This window comes from Schistocerca nitens, chromosome 7 (genome assembly GCF_023898315.1).
Source record: "Schistocerca nitens isolate TAMUIC-IGC-003100 chromosome 7, iqSchNite1.1, whole genome shotgun sequence".
NCBI classification, from domain to species: domain Eukaryota; kingdom Metazoa; phylum Arthropoda; class Insecta; order Orthoptera; family Acrididae; genus Schistocerca; species Schistocerca nitens.
The window spans coordinates 121,827,838-121,840,989 of NC_064620.1; positions in this window are offsets into that span (position 1 = coordinate 121,827,838).

Sequence of the window (13,152 nt, forward strand, 5' to 3'; positions counted from 1 at the left end):
GTGCAACACTTCCCCAAATTGCTGCAGATTTCAATGCTGGGCCATCAACAAGTGCCAGCGTGCGAACCATTCAACAAAACATCAACGATATGGGCTTTCGGAGTCGAAGGCCTAATCGTGTACACTTGATGACTGCACGACACAAAGCTTTACGCCTTGCCTGGCCCGTCAACACCGATATTAGACTGTTGATGACTTGAAAAATGTTGACTGGTAGACGAGTCTCGTTTCAAATTGTATCGAGCGGATGGACGTGTACGCGTGTGGAGACAACTTCTTGGACCCTGCACGTCAGCAGGGGACTGTTCGCGCTGGTGGAGGCTCTGTAACGGTGTAATGCGTGTGCAGTTGGAATGATATGGGACCACTGATACGTCTAGATACGACTCTGGCAGATGACACATACGTCAGCATCCTGTCTGATCACCTGCATGCATTCATGTCCATTGTGCATTCCGACGGACTTGGACAATTCCAGCAGGACAATGCGACATCCCACTCGTGGAGGATTGCTGCAGAGTGGCTCAAGGAACACTCTTTTGTGTAAGCATTTCCGCTGGCCAGCCACCTCCCCAGACATTAACATTATTGAGCATGTCTGGGATGCCTTGCAACGTGCTGTATAGAAGAGGTCTCGACCCCCTCTTACTCTTACGGATTTATGGACAGCCCTGCAGGATTTATGGTGTCACTTCCCTCCGGCACCACTTTAGACATTAGTCGAGTCCATGCGATATCTTGTTGCGGCACTTATGCGTGCTCGCGCGGGCGCTACACGATATTAGGCAGGTGAACCAGTTTCTTTGACTCTTTAGTGTATATTTGTAGGGTGTAATAAATGCTCCTTCCATAAACAATGACAAATAAGTTTTAAACTAGCTTCACCCTTTGACACTTCCTGTCATTCCTGAGAGATAGTGAAGCCTACGAACTACCACTCTTCGACCGATCAGAATTACTTGCTCCCACCCCTAAATGAAGCTACAGAAAGTTTACTACGGCGTTTTACCTTCGACAGTCAGCTACACACTTAACAACACCGGCCCCGACTGTGGACCAACATCCACTGCCTACACTACTATTTTCGCTACTGTACCTCGGAACGGAAATACAGAAATGAGAGTAACTTAAGAATGAAATAAATCGTAAGTGCAGGGAAGCAAAGGTTACATGGCTGAATAAAAACTGTAAGGAATTCGAAAAAGAAATGACTTTCGGAAGGACTGATGAAGGATATGGGAAAGTTAAAAGAAGCTTCGGTGAAATTGAATGCAAGGATGGTAACATTAAGAGTGCAGTGGAAGTTACACTGTTAAATGCAGAGGAGAGAGCGGATGGGTGGAAACAGTACATCGAAGGCCTCTGCGAGAGGGAGTACTCGTCTGATGACGTGACTGAAGAAGGAACAGGAATCGACAGGGAATAAATAGGGGATCCAGAATTAGAATCAGAATTTTAAAGAACTTTGGAAGATTTAATATCAAATAAGGCAGAAGTGACAGATAACACTCCACCAGATCTCTTAAAATAGTTCGGGGAAGTGGCAACACAACGACGATTCAGTTTTATGTGTAAAATGTATGAGTGTGGCAATCTCTTAGGAAAAACGCCATCCACACCATTCTGAAGGCTGCAAGGGCCGACGAGTGCGAGAACTTTCTCACAATCGGCTTAACAGCTCATGCATCCAAGTTGCTGACAAGAATAACATACAGAAGAATGGAAAGGAAAGTTGAGGATGTATCAGATTACGATCAGTTTGGCTTTAGGAAAGGTAAAGGCAACAGAGAGGCAATTCTGACTCTACGATTGATAATGGACACAACACCAAAGAAAAATGGTTCAAATGGATCTGAGCACTATGGGACTTAACATCTGTGGTCATCAGTCCCCTAGAACTACTTAAACCTAACTAACCTAAGGAAATCACACACATCCATGCCCGTGGCAGGATTCGAACCTGGGACCGTAGCGGTCACGCGGTTCCAGACTGAAGCGCCTAGAACCGCACGGCCACACCGGCCGGGAACAATAAAAAAAGATCAAGACATAGTAATAGTATTTGTCGAACTGGAAAAAGCGTTCGAGAATGTAAAATCGTGCAAGATGTCGGAAATTTTGAGGAAAATAGGGGCAAGCTATAGGGAAAACGGGTAACATTCAATAAGTAGAAGAGCGAAAATGGTACAAAAAGGATGGAAGACAAAGAACGAAGGGCTCGGATTAAAAAGGGTGTAAGACAGGGATGTAGTCTTTCACCACTACTGTTCAACCTACATATCGAAAAAGCAATGGCCGAAGTAAAGGAAATATTCAAGAATAGGAGAAATACGCAGGGTGAAATGATAGTAATAAGATTCGGTGATGACAGATGACACTTCCGGGGATTGCCGAACTGGTCACGTCTGGTGTCTGGCAGCTCCCAAGAGACCTCCGTTCTATGTCTGAGAAACAGAATAGGAATTCCCAGAGCTGACATGGCTCCACTACGACTCCAGGTGTGGCAAGGTGTCGTGACAAACACTTCCAGGAATAGTCGAATCTTATTGCGTCTGGCATTTGGCAGCTGCCGAGTGTCCTCCATTCTAGGTTTGCAAAAACAGCATTGGAGTTCCCAAAGCCGCCATGGTACTACTAGGACTCCAGTGGTCACCACGTTGTGACAAACACTTCCTGGAACGGCCCAATCTAGCTGTTTCCGGCGTTTGAGAGCTGCCGAGAGACCTCAATTCTATGTCTGCAAAACAGCTTTGGAGTTCCCAGGGCTGCCTTGGTTCCACTTTGACTGTAGTTGTCGTAAGGTGTCTTGGCAAACACATATGGGTACAGCCCAGTCTGGCTGGTCTGGCCTTTGGCAGCTGCCAAGAGAATTCGGTTCCATGTTTGCAAAATAACCTTGAAGTTCCTAGAGGTGCCATGGTTCCACGGCGACTCGGGTGGGACATTTCCAACAACGGCACAAATTCTGTGCTTCCAACATTCCAAGGGTTCTCGGCACCTAGCGAGCAGCCAGTCGCCCTCTCGATATCGCTGGAAACCACCATCCACCCAGCCACTCTTCTTGCAGCTGAAGCAGCAGGCTGCCTTTGATTGAGTCATGGCCAATATCGAGCTTAACCTTATTTCCAGATTTTAGTCCCGTTAAGTAAGCCACAGAATAGTCATGTGTATGTAAATGATGACTGGTACGAGATATCAGTCCAGACGCCAATTAATTATGGAACACATAACATTACACGTATTACTCACTTATAATTACTGTAATTATTAATTATATGTACATCCTTTCTGGAGAATCAATCTACATCTATATGGTTACTGTGAAATTCAAACTTACGTGCCTGGCAGAGGGTTCATCGAACCATTTTCGTACTACTTCTCTACCATTCCACTCTCGAATGGCGCGTGGGAATAAGCAACAACTAAATATTTCCATTCGAGCTCTGAGTTTTCTTATTTTGTCATAATAATCATTTCTCCCTACGTAGGTGGGTGTCAACAAACATTTTCGCATTCCGAAGAGAAAGTTGGTTATTTAAATTTCGTAAATAGATCTAGCCGCAAAGAAAACCGCCTTTGTTTCATTGACTGCCACCCTAACTCGCGTATCATATCAATGACACTCTCACCCCTACTGCGCGATAACACGAAACGAGCTGCCCTTTTTTGCACTTTCTCGATGTCCTCCGTCAATCCTACCTGGTAAGAATCCCACACCGCGCAGCAATATTCAAGCAGAGGACGGACAAGTGTAATGTAGGCTGTCTCTTTAGTGGGTTTGTCGCATCTTCTAAGTGTTCTGCTAACAAAGCGCAGTATTTGTTTCGCCTTCTCCACAATATCATCTGTGTGGTCTTTCCAATTCCTAGGTATTTAGTCGAATTGACAGCCCTTAAATTTGCGCGATTAATCGTATACCGAAAATTTATCGGATTTCTTTTAGCACCCATGTGGATGACATCGCAGTTTTCTTTGTTTAGCGCCAACTTCCACGTTTCGCACCATACAGAAATTCTCTCTAAGTCATTTTGTAATTGGAATTGATCGTCTGATGATTTTACTAGACGGTAAATTACAGCGTCATCTGCAAACAATCTGAGGGGGCTGCTCAGGTTGTCACCTACATCATTTATGTAAATTAGGAAAAGCAGAGGGCCTATAACACTACCTTGAGGAACGCCAGATATCACTTCTGTTCTGCTCGATGATTTACCGTCTGTCACTATGAACTGTGACCTCTCTGAGAGGAAATCACTAATCCAGTCACACCACTGAGACGATGCTCCATATGCACGCAATTTGATTAATAGTCGCTTGTGAGGAACGGTATCAAAAGCCTTCTGGAAATCTAGGAATATGGAATCGATCTGGGATCCCTTGTCGACAGCACTCATTACTTCATGGGAATAAAAAGCTAGCTGCGTTGCACAAGAACAGTATTTTCTGAATCCGTGTTGGTTATGTATCAATAACTCATTTGCTTCAAGGTGATTCTAAATGTTCGAGTACCACGACACATCCCCTTAGAAAAATTAAGTGTGGTGTCACCGCCAGACATCACACTTGCTAGGTGGTAGCCTTTAAATCGGCCGCGGTCCATTAGTATACGTCGGACCCGCGTGTCGCCACTGTCAGTGTTTGCAGACCGAGCGCCACCACACGGCAGGTCTAGAGAGACTTACTAGCACTCGCCCCAGTTGTACAGCCGACTTTGCTAGCGAAGCTACACTGACCAATACGCTCTCATTTGCCGAGACGATAGTTAGCTTAGCCTTCAGGTACTTCATTTGCTACGACCTAGCAAGGCGCCATTACCAGTTTATATTCAGTGTAATAATGTCTAAACAAGAGCGATGTTCTCCAATTGTGGATTAAAGTTAAGTATTCCAAGAACTACGTTCTTTTCTTTATAGGATTATTACTTTACCTTGTTCCAGACCCCACGCCAATCTGCGTGAGCTTAACGCGTGCCTTTCGGCTACCTCCGAGTGGCTTGGCTGTCTTGCTACGCCACTACATTAAGAATGACTGTGCTGGTAAACACCTTACGTTATTTTCAAACAGCTGAGCAAAACTCAGTTTCCTCTTTACTTATTCTGTTCACTAAACTGACACACAATATTTTTTTTTGTAGCGCAACGCAATCTGATTTTTAATAATCCCTACAAAAGAATGGCCCTGATTAACAGTAGCCTATAGGCCCTAACTAACAGTAAACTATACCTTTCGTGAATCACTTACCTCACAAAAATCTTCTTTACTCGAACTACTGCAATACAGCGAGCGCCAATACTGCCAGCTAAATGAAAGATTCTAACTTCTGAAGGCACTAACTACTGATAGGCATAGCTATCAAATGAAAGATTCTGATAGAGAACAAACAATGTATTTACCTTAATAGTGTTCAAAAGTCATAGTATATATACCAGTTCATGACATCCAGTCTTACAAATTTCCTTTTTCTGACGGACACACGTCCAGATCGTCCGCTCTCAAAATTCTGCCAACTAGCGAATATTCCAACAATACCAACCAGCCACAGACTGCACACAGCACAGTCAGTGATTTTCATACAGAGCGCTACGTGACGTTACCAACATAAAAACCTAAACAGCCTACTTACAACGGTACATGCTCCAAAATCCTACTGCAATTTGATGTCAGTGGTATGGGCCTGTAATTATATGGGTTACTCTTATTTCCTTTCTCGAATGTTGGTGTGACCTGTGCTATTTCCAGTCTTTAGGAACAGATCTTTCGTCAAATGAGCCGTTGTATATGATTGCTAAGAAGGGCGCTATTGTGTCTGCATACCCTGAAAGGAAACTGATTGGTATACCATCTGGATCGGAAGACTTGCCTTTCTTAAGTGATTTGAGTTTGTTTGTGGCAAGGGAATCAAAGTCCCGACATTATTTTTGTTATATTAACCTTCACGTACAGAGAACAAAACACGGTGGCACTTTAATTTAGGAATATACCCGTGTGTAGACAATTGTGCCGGAAACCACTGTGCACCTGTCAAGAACGTATTTGTATGTATATGTGTATGTACACGTGTGTGTGTATGTGTGTGCGTGTGTGTGTGTGTATGAGAGAGAGAGAGGGGGGGGGGGGGGCGGCGGTAATGACAAGGTTTCCAACCCTTGCGCCCGGTTATGGCCTCGAGAGATTTCCTACTCGATATGGACGGCAGACGTATCTGTAGCTACCGTAAGCCAGTCAGTGCTGTGGGGCATCTCAGGCAGTGCGAAGCTTCCAGACGTCGAGGCCACTGTCTGGAGGGGAGGGGGATACCCGGCAGGCGGCTGCCATTTCGGCGAGACGCCCGTAAATATTTATGCGGTCGGACATGCGTGAAATTCGACAGGCGCCGCCGTGCCGACGGTTCGCATGGACGGGCAGTACGCCGCCGCGCCCCCGGCGACCGACGCCGAAACAGCCTCTCTGCGAACGCTCGGCGGAATTCTCACAGGGTACACGTATTCAGCTCCGGTAAATTCTAAGGGGACTTTAAAAATTCATAGTGATTTCTGCTCCAAGATGATCACATCCCTCTGCCGTTACACTACTGGCCGTTAAAATTGCTACACCACGAAGATGACGTGCTATAGACGCGAAATTTAACCGACAGGAAGAAGATGCTGTGATATGCAAATGATTAGCTTTCAGAGAATTCACACAAGGTTGGCGCCGGTGGTGGGTCCTACAACGTGCTGACATGAGGAAAGTTTCCACCCGATTTCTCATCACAAACAGCAGTTGACCGGCGTTGCCTGGTGAAACGTTGTTGTGATGCCTCGTGTAAGGAGGAGAAATGCGTACCCTCACGTTTTATCAAAGTCGGATTGTAACCTATCGTGACTGCGGTTTATCGTATCGCGACATTGCTGCTAGCGTTGGTCGAGATCCAATGACTGTTAGCAGAATATGGAATCGGTGCGTTCAGGAGGGTAATACGGAACGCCGTGCTGGATCCCAACGGTCTCGTATCTCTAGCAGTCGAGATGACAGGCATCTTATCCGCATGGCTGTAACGGATAGTGCAGCCACATCTCGATCCCTGAGTCGAAAGATGGAGACGTTTTCAAGACAACAACCATCTGCACGAACAGTTCGACGACGTTTGCAGCAGCATGGACTATCAGCTCGGAGACCACGGCTGCGGTTACCCTTGACGCTGCTTCACAGACAGGAGGGCCAGCGATGGTGTACTCAACGACGAACCTGAGTGCACGAATGGCAAAACGTCATTTTTTCGGATGAATCCAGGTTCTGTTTACAGCATCATGATGCTCGCTTCCGTGTTTGGCGACATCACGGTGAACGCACATTGGAAGCGTGTATTCGTCATCTCCATACTGGCGTATCACCCGGCGTGATGGTATGGGGTGCCATCGTGTACACGTCTTGGTCACTTCTTGTTCACACTGACAGCACTTTGAACAGTGGACGTTACATATCAGATGTGTTACGACCCGTGGATCTTCCCTTCATTCCATCCCCGCGTATCAATGGCGTTATTACGGCCAGAGGTGGTTGGTTGGTTTAAATGGCTCTGAGCACTATGCGACTTAACTTCTGAGGTCATCAGTCGCCTATGACTTAGAACTAATTAAACCTAACTAACCTAAGGACATCACACACATCCATGCCCGAGGAGGATTCGAACCTGCTACCAGAGCGGTCGCTGGGTTCCAGACTGCAGCGCCTAGAACCGCACGACAACTCCGGCCGGCAGAGGTGGTTGTTCTGGGTACTCATTTCTCAGGATCTATGCATTCAAATTACGTGAAAATGTAATCACATGTCAGTTCTAGTATAATATATTTTTCCAATAAATAGTCGTTTATCATCTGCATTTCTTCTTGGTGTAGCAATTTTAATGGCCAGTAGTGTATTTTTTCTTGTGTCGCTACGAGCGCCGTTCTTACAGCAGTCCGTAGACTGGCTCGTTGAAATCTCCAATTTACCTTGCAACGCCACGGTTAACACACCATTTTGCCTGCTGCTGTTTTATGTCTTCTCCCTATACGTCCATCTTCGAATAGATTGAGCGACGACCGCTGCTACTACAAGTTGCTGTAGCAGGGATGACACCTTCAGCAGTATTCGAAGGCAAAATTTTATTTGTAATCATTTCTAGTGTAAAATTACACCAATTCCAGATGCTCGTGTTGATGCCCGGGATCTACATGATCATATATTATTATAGAGGATGCTGAAGATAGAGTAATGTACGATCGAAATCGATTGTAAATAAAATTAGATTAACTTGACGTCACTACTACATAAAGATTTATGTTATACGGTCAGTCAGTGGTACTCAACTCGCTGCGCATGACAAACGCACCTATTACACTTACGTCACCTATCGGATAGGATGCGAATTCTTAAACGTGGCAGAGACCGTCCGCAGGTGCAACCAGCGCACATTTACGATTGCTAAGACTGTACGTTCGTGGCCTTGCGGTAGGGTTCTCGCATCCCTTGCACGGGGTCCCGGGTTCGATTCTCGGCATGGTCAGGGATTTTTCCTGCCTCGAGATGACTGGGCGTTGATGTGTCGTCTTCATCATCATCACTCATCCCCATTACAGTCGGAGGAAGGCAATGGTAAACCACCTCCACAGGGACCTTGCCTAGTACAGCGGTGTGGGTCTCCCGCATCGTCCCCTACACTCCTCGGAGTATGGGACATCATCATCATCACCATCAAGACTGTAACGTAATGCTTCTTTGTAAACTTGGTAGGAAAAATAACAATATTTGTGTTGTAACTTCCTGGCGGCTTAAAACTGTATGTCAGCCTGGGATTCGAAACTTTCGCAGGCAAGTACTTCAGCCGGTACCGCGAGAGGCCAAGTTTGCAGTTTCGAGCCTCCATCCGTCACTATAGCGTTTTAACCTGCCATGCCAGGAATTTTCACTTCAGCGCACACTCCGCTGCACTGTGAATGTTCTGATATATTTGTATTCCTAGCATTATTTAAAAGATAAATGATTTGATTAATGTTAATGCACCAAACAAATAATATGCGCAAATTTAATCAAAATGCGGAACTGTAGACTTTTATTGGAGAGCGGAGGTTAGTAGAATTGGCAGTCCATTAGATAACACAAAAATTGTGTTACTGGTGTATAATCACCGAATGTATCCTGTAGAAACGAAAGATATGCTATAAGTGGGAACTCTTAATTACTTGTTGAAGCTTCGGACACCAAGATGAAAGTACAGGCTTGAAAGTGGTCATGAGGCAAAAGCAACAAGTTAGGTATTATGTGGACGTTTCAGACATACATATGTGTGCATCCCTCTGAAGCAATCTTTAAAGTCTTTTAGATAAATAAACATCATTGACATTCTACATCTTTATCTCCATGTCTACCTAGTTATTTCTCTACATAGTCACCCTGGCGACGAACACATTTCTCCCAACGAGAGACCAGTCTGTTGATACCATCACTATACAATGTTTGACAATCTCATGTCTCCAGAATGAGATTTTCACTCTGCAGCGGAGTGTGCGCTGATATGAAACTTCCTGGCAGATTAAAACTGTGTGCCCGACCGAGACTCGAACTCGGGACCTTTGCCTTTCGCGGGCAAGTGCTCTACCAACTGAGCTACCAATCACGACTCACGCCCGGTACTCACAGCTTCACTTCTGCCAGTACCTCGTCTCCTACGTTCCAAACTTTACAGAAGTTCTCCTGCGAACCTTGCAGAACTAGCACTCCTGAAAGAAAGAATATTGCGGAGACATGGCTTAGCCACAGCCTGGGGGATGTTTCCAGAATGAGATTTTCACTCTGCAGCGGAGTGTGCGCTGATATGAAACTTCCTGGCAGATTAAAACTGTGTGCCCGACCGAGACTCGAACTCGGGACCTTTGCCTTTCGCGGGCGAGTGCTCTACCAACTGAGTTACCGAAGCACGACTCACGCCCGGTACTCACAGCTTCACTTCTGCCAGTACCTCGTCTCCTACGTTCCAAACTTTACAGAAGTTCTCCTGCGAACCTTGCACTCCTGAAAGAAAGGATATTGCGGAGACATGGCTTAGCCACAGCCTGGGGGATGTTTCCAGAATGAGATTTTCACTCTGCAGCGGAGTGTGCGCTGATATGAAACTTCCTGGCAGATTAAAACTGTGTGCCCGACCGAGACTCGAACTCGGGACCTTTGCCTTTCGCGGGCGAGTGCTCTACCAACTGAGTTACCGAAGCACGACTCACGCCCGGTACTCACAGCTTCACTTCTGCCAGTACCTCGTCTCCTACGTTCCAAACTTTACAGAAGTTCTCCTGCGAACCTTGCACTCCTGAAAGAAAGGATATTGCGGAGACATGGCTTAGCCACAGCCTGGGGGATGTTTCCAAAATGAGATTTTCACTCTGCAGCGGAGTGTGCACTGATATGAAACTTCCTGGCAGATTAAAACTGTGTGCCCGACCGAGACTCGAACTCGGGACCTTTGCCTTTCGCGGGCAAGTGCTCTACCAACTGAGTTACCGAAGCACGACTCACGCCCGGTACTCACAGCTTCACTTCTGCCAGTACCTCGTCTCCTACGTTCCAAACTTTACAGAAGTTCTTCTGCGAACCTTGCAGAACTAGCACTCCTGAAAGAAAGGATATTGCGGAGACATGGCCTAGCCACAGCCTGGGGGATGTTTCCAGAATGAGATTTTCACTCTGCAGCGGAGTGTGCGCTGATATGAAACTTCCTGGCAGATTAAACTGTGTGCCCGACCGAAACTCGAACTTATTATAAGGCGTGAAGAAGACACCGCGATTTGTTGCCTAACCATTACCAAATGGTAAGATGTACATTGTTGTACTGTTATCAGTCACTGTTTAGCCTATTTATCAGCCGCACGGGATTAGCCGAGCGGTCTAGGGCGCTGCAGTCATGGACTGTGCGGCTGGTCCCGACGGAGGTTCGAGTCTTCCCTCGGGCACGGGTGTGTGTGTTTGTCCTTAGGATAATTTAGGTTAAGTAGTGTTTAAGCTTAGGGACTGATGACATTAGCAGTTAAGTCCCATAAGATTTCACACAATCATCTTTATTTATCTCCACGACGTGATTCAAAGGTTTAAACCTCCATCATCAGGTGGATTTACATTTGTTGGGTGCTCCCAGTAGTTTCCGACTCCATATTTGTTTACAAAATATGACAGTATACATGTAATGTGTTACGACAGTGAAAGGAACCTGTGACCACTGGAGACAGTGCCACAAGTTCCTCCAAAAATCGTAACACAAAACACACACAAATGCCATATTAACAAATGTAAATCCACCTGATGATGGAGATTTAAACCTTTGAAACGCGGCGTGGAGATAAATAAACAGTGACTGGTAACAGTAAACTTGTTGTTTCATTTAATTATGTTGTTTACTTAGTAGTTTATTGTGATTTGTAATAAACCAGCCATGGAGAAACCCACTATGGCTCCCAGATGATATACTTCCTTTACGAAATGGACGGGCGTAAAATACTTCGTTAGCACTGTCGTAAATTTCCTCCCTTGTCCATAAAGCTAGCCATATTGTTCTGTTTGTAGTATTCATAAGTAAAACCTTCAATATCCATAACCACATTATGAGCCAAAAGGATATGTCATGTCCAGTCAGTAAGCACAACAGCTTATAGAAGTTCCGTTACAATAGTACGACACAAATTTATAGATGCCTTCTACATAAGATAAAAATTATTTCATGATTCTCACTCTTTAGTAACATCCTAACATCATTCTTACTTACAAATATATAACATACAATATCTGTAACAAGAAAGTGCAAAATACCCTATTTCAAGCAGTGCAAGCTCTCTAGGTAGTTATGTTTACATAACATCCGATATTACTATCATACTTCTTTTAAATTACCAAAAAAATGTCGCAGAACCTTTTAGAAAAGGTGGAACTGAATACAAAATTGCATTCAGCAAAACACCAACCATCTATACAGCACATCACCACTTAGTAACTCTGGCTATATATTCACTACAGTTCGCTTAACTTTCTTAACATACGACCATCTCCGGAATATTTCAATTGCTGATATGCTACTGTCATTTAGTTGGAACTTACAGTATCTAGAACAACGTCGAATTTGATGTCTCCTCAATGTGCCGCTGCCTTGAAATGCCATACAGTCACAACACACAACATACACGAAGGTGACAAAAGTCATGGAATTCCTCAAATGTTCAAATGTGTGTGAATTCCTAAGGGACCAAACTGCTGAGTGTGGTGTCACCGCCAGACACCACACTTGCTAGGTGGTAGCTTTTAAATCGGCCGCGGTCCATTAGTATACGTCGGACCCGCGTGTCGCCACTGTCAGTAATTGCAGACCGAGCGCCGCCACACGGCAGGTCTAGAGAGACATACTAGCACTCGCCCCAGTTGTACAGCCGACGTTGCTAGGAAAGGTTCACTGAGAATTACGCCCTCATTAGCCGAGACGATGGTTAGCATAGCCTTCAGCTTAGTCAATTGCTACGACCTAGCAAGGCGCCATTTATCCTTTGCTATGTACAGGGTGTTTCAAAAATGACCGGTATATTTGAAACGGCAATACAAACTAAACGAGCAGCGATAGAAATACACCGTTTGTTGCAATATGCTTGGGACAACAGTACATTTTCAGGCAGACAAACTTTCGAAATTACAGTAGTTACAATTGTCAACAACAGATCTGGGAAACTCTATAGTACGATATTTTCCACATATCCACCATGCGTAGCAATAATATGGCGTAGTCTCTGAATGAAATTACCCGAAACCTTTGACAACGTGTCTGGCGGAATGGCTTCACATGCAGATGAGATGTACTGCTTCAGCTGTTCAATTGTTTCTGGATTCTGGCGGTACACCTGGTCTTTCAAGTGTCCCCACAGAGAGACGTCGCAGGGGTTCATGTCTGCCGAATAGGGAGGCCAATCCACGCCGCCTCCTGTATGTTTCGGATAGCCCAAAGCAATCACACGATCATCGAAATATTCATTCAGGAAATTAAAGACGTCGGCCGTGCGATGTGGCCGGGCACCATCTTGCATAAACCACGAGGTGTTCGCAGTGTCGTCTAAGGCAGTTTGTACCGCCACAAATTCACGAAGAATGTCCAGATAGCGTGATGCA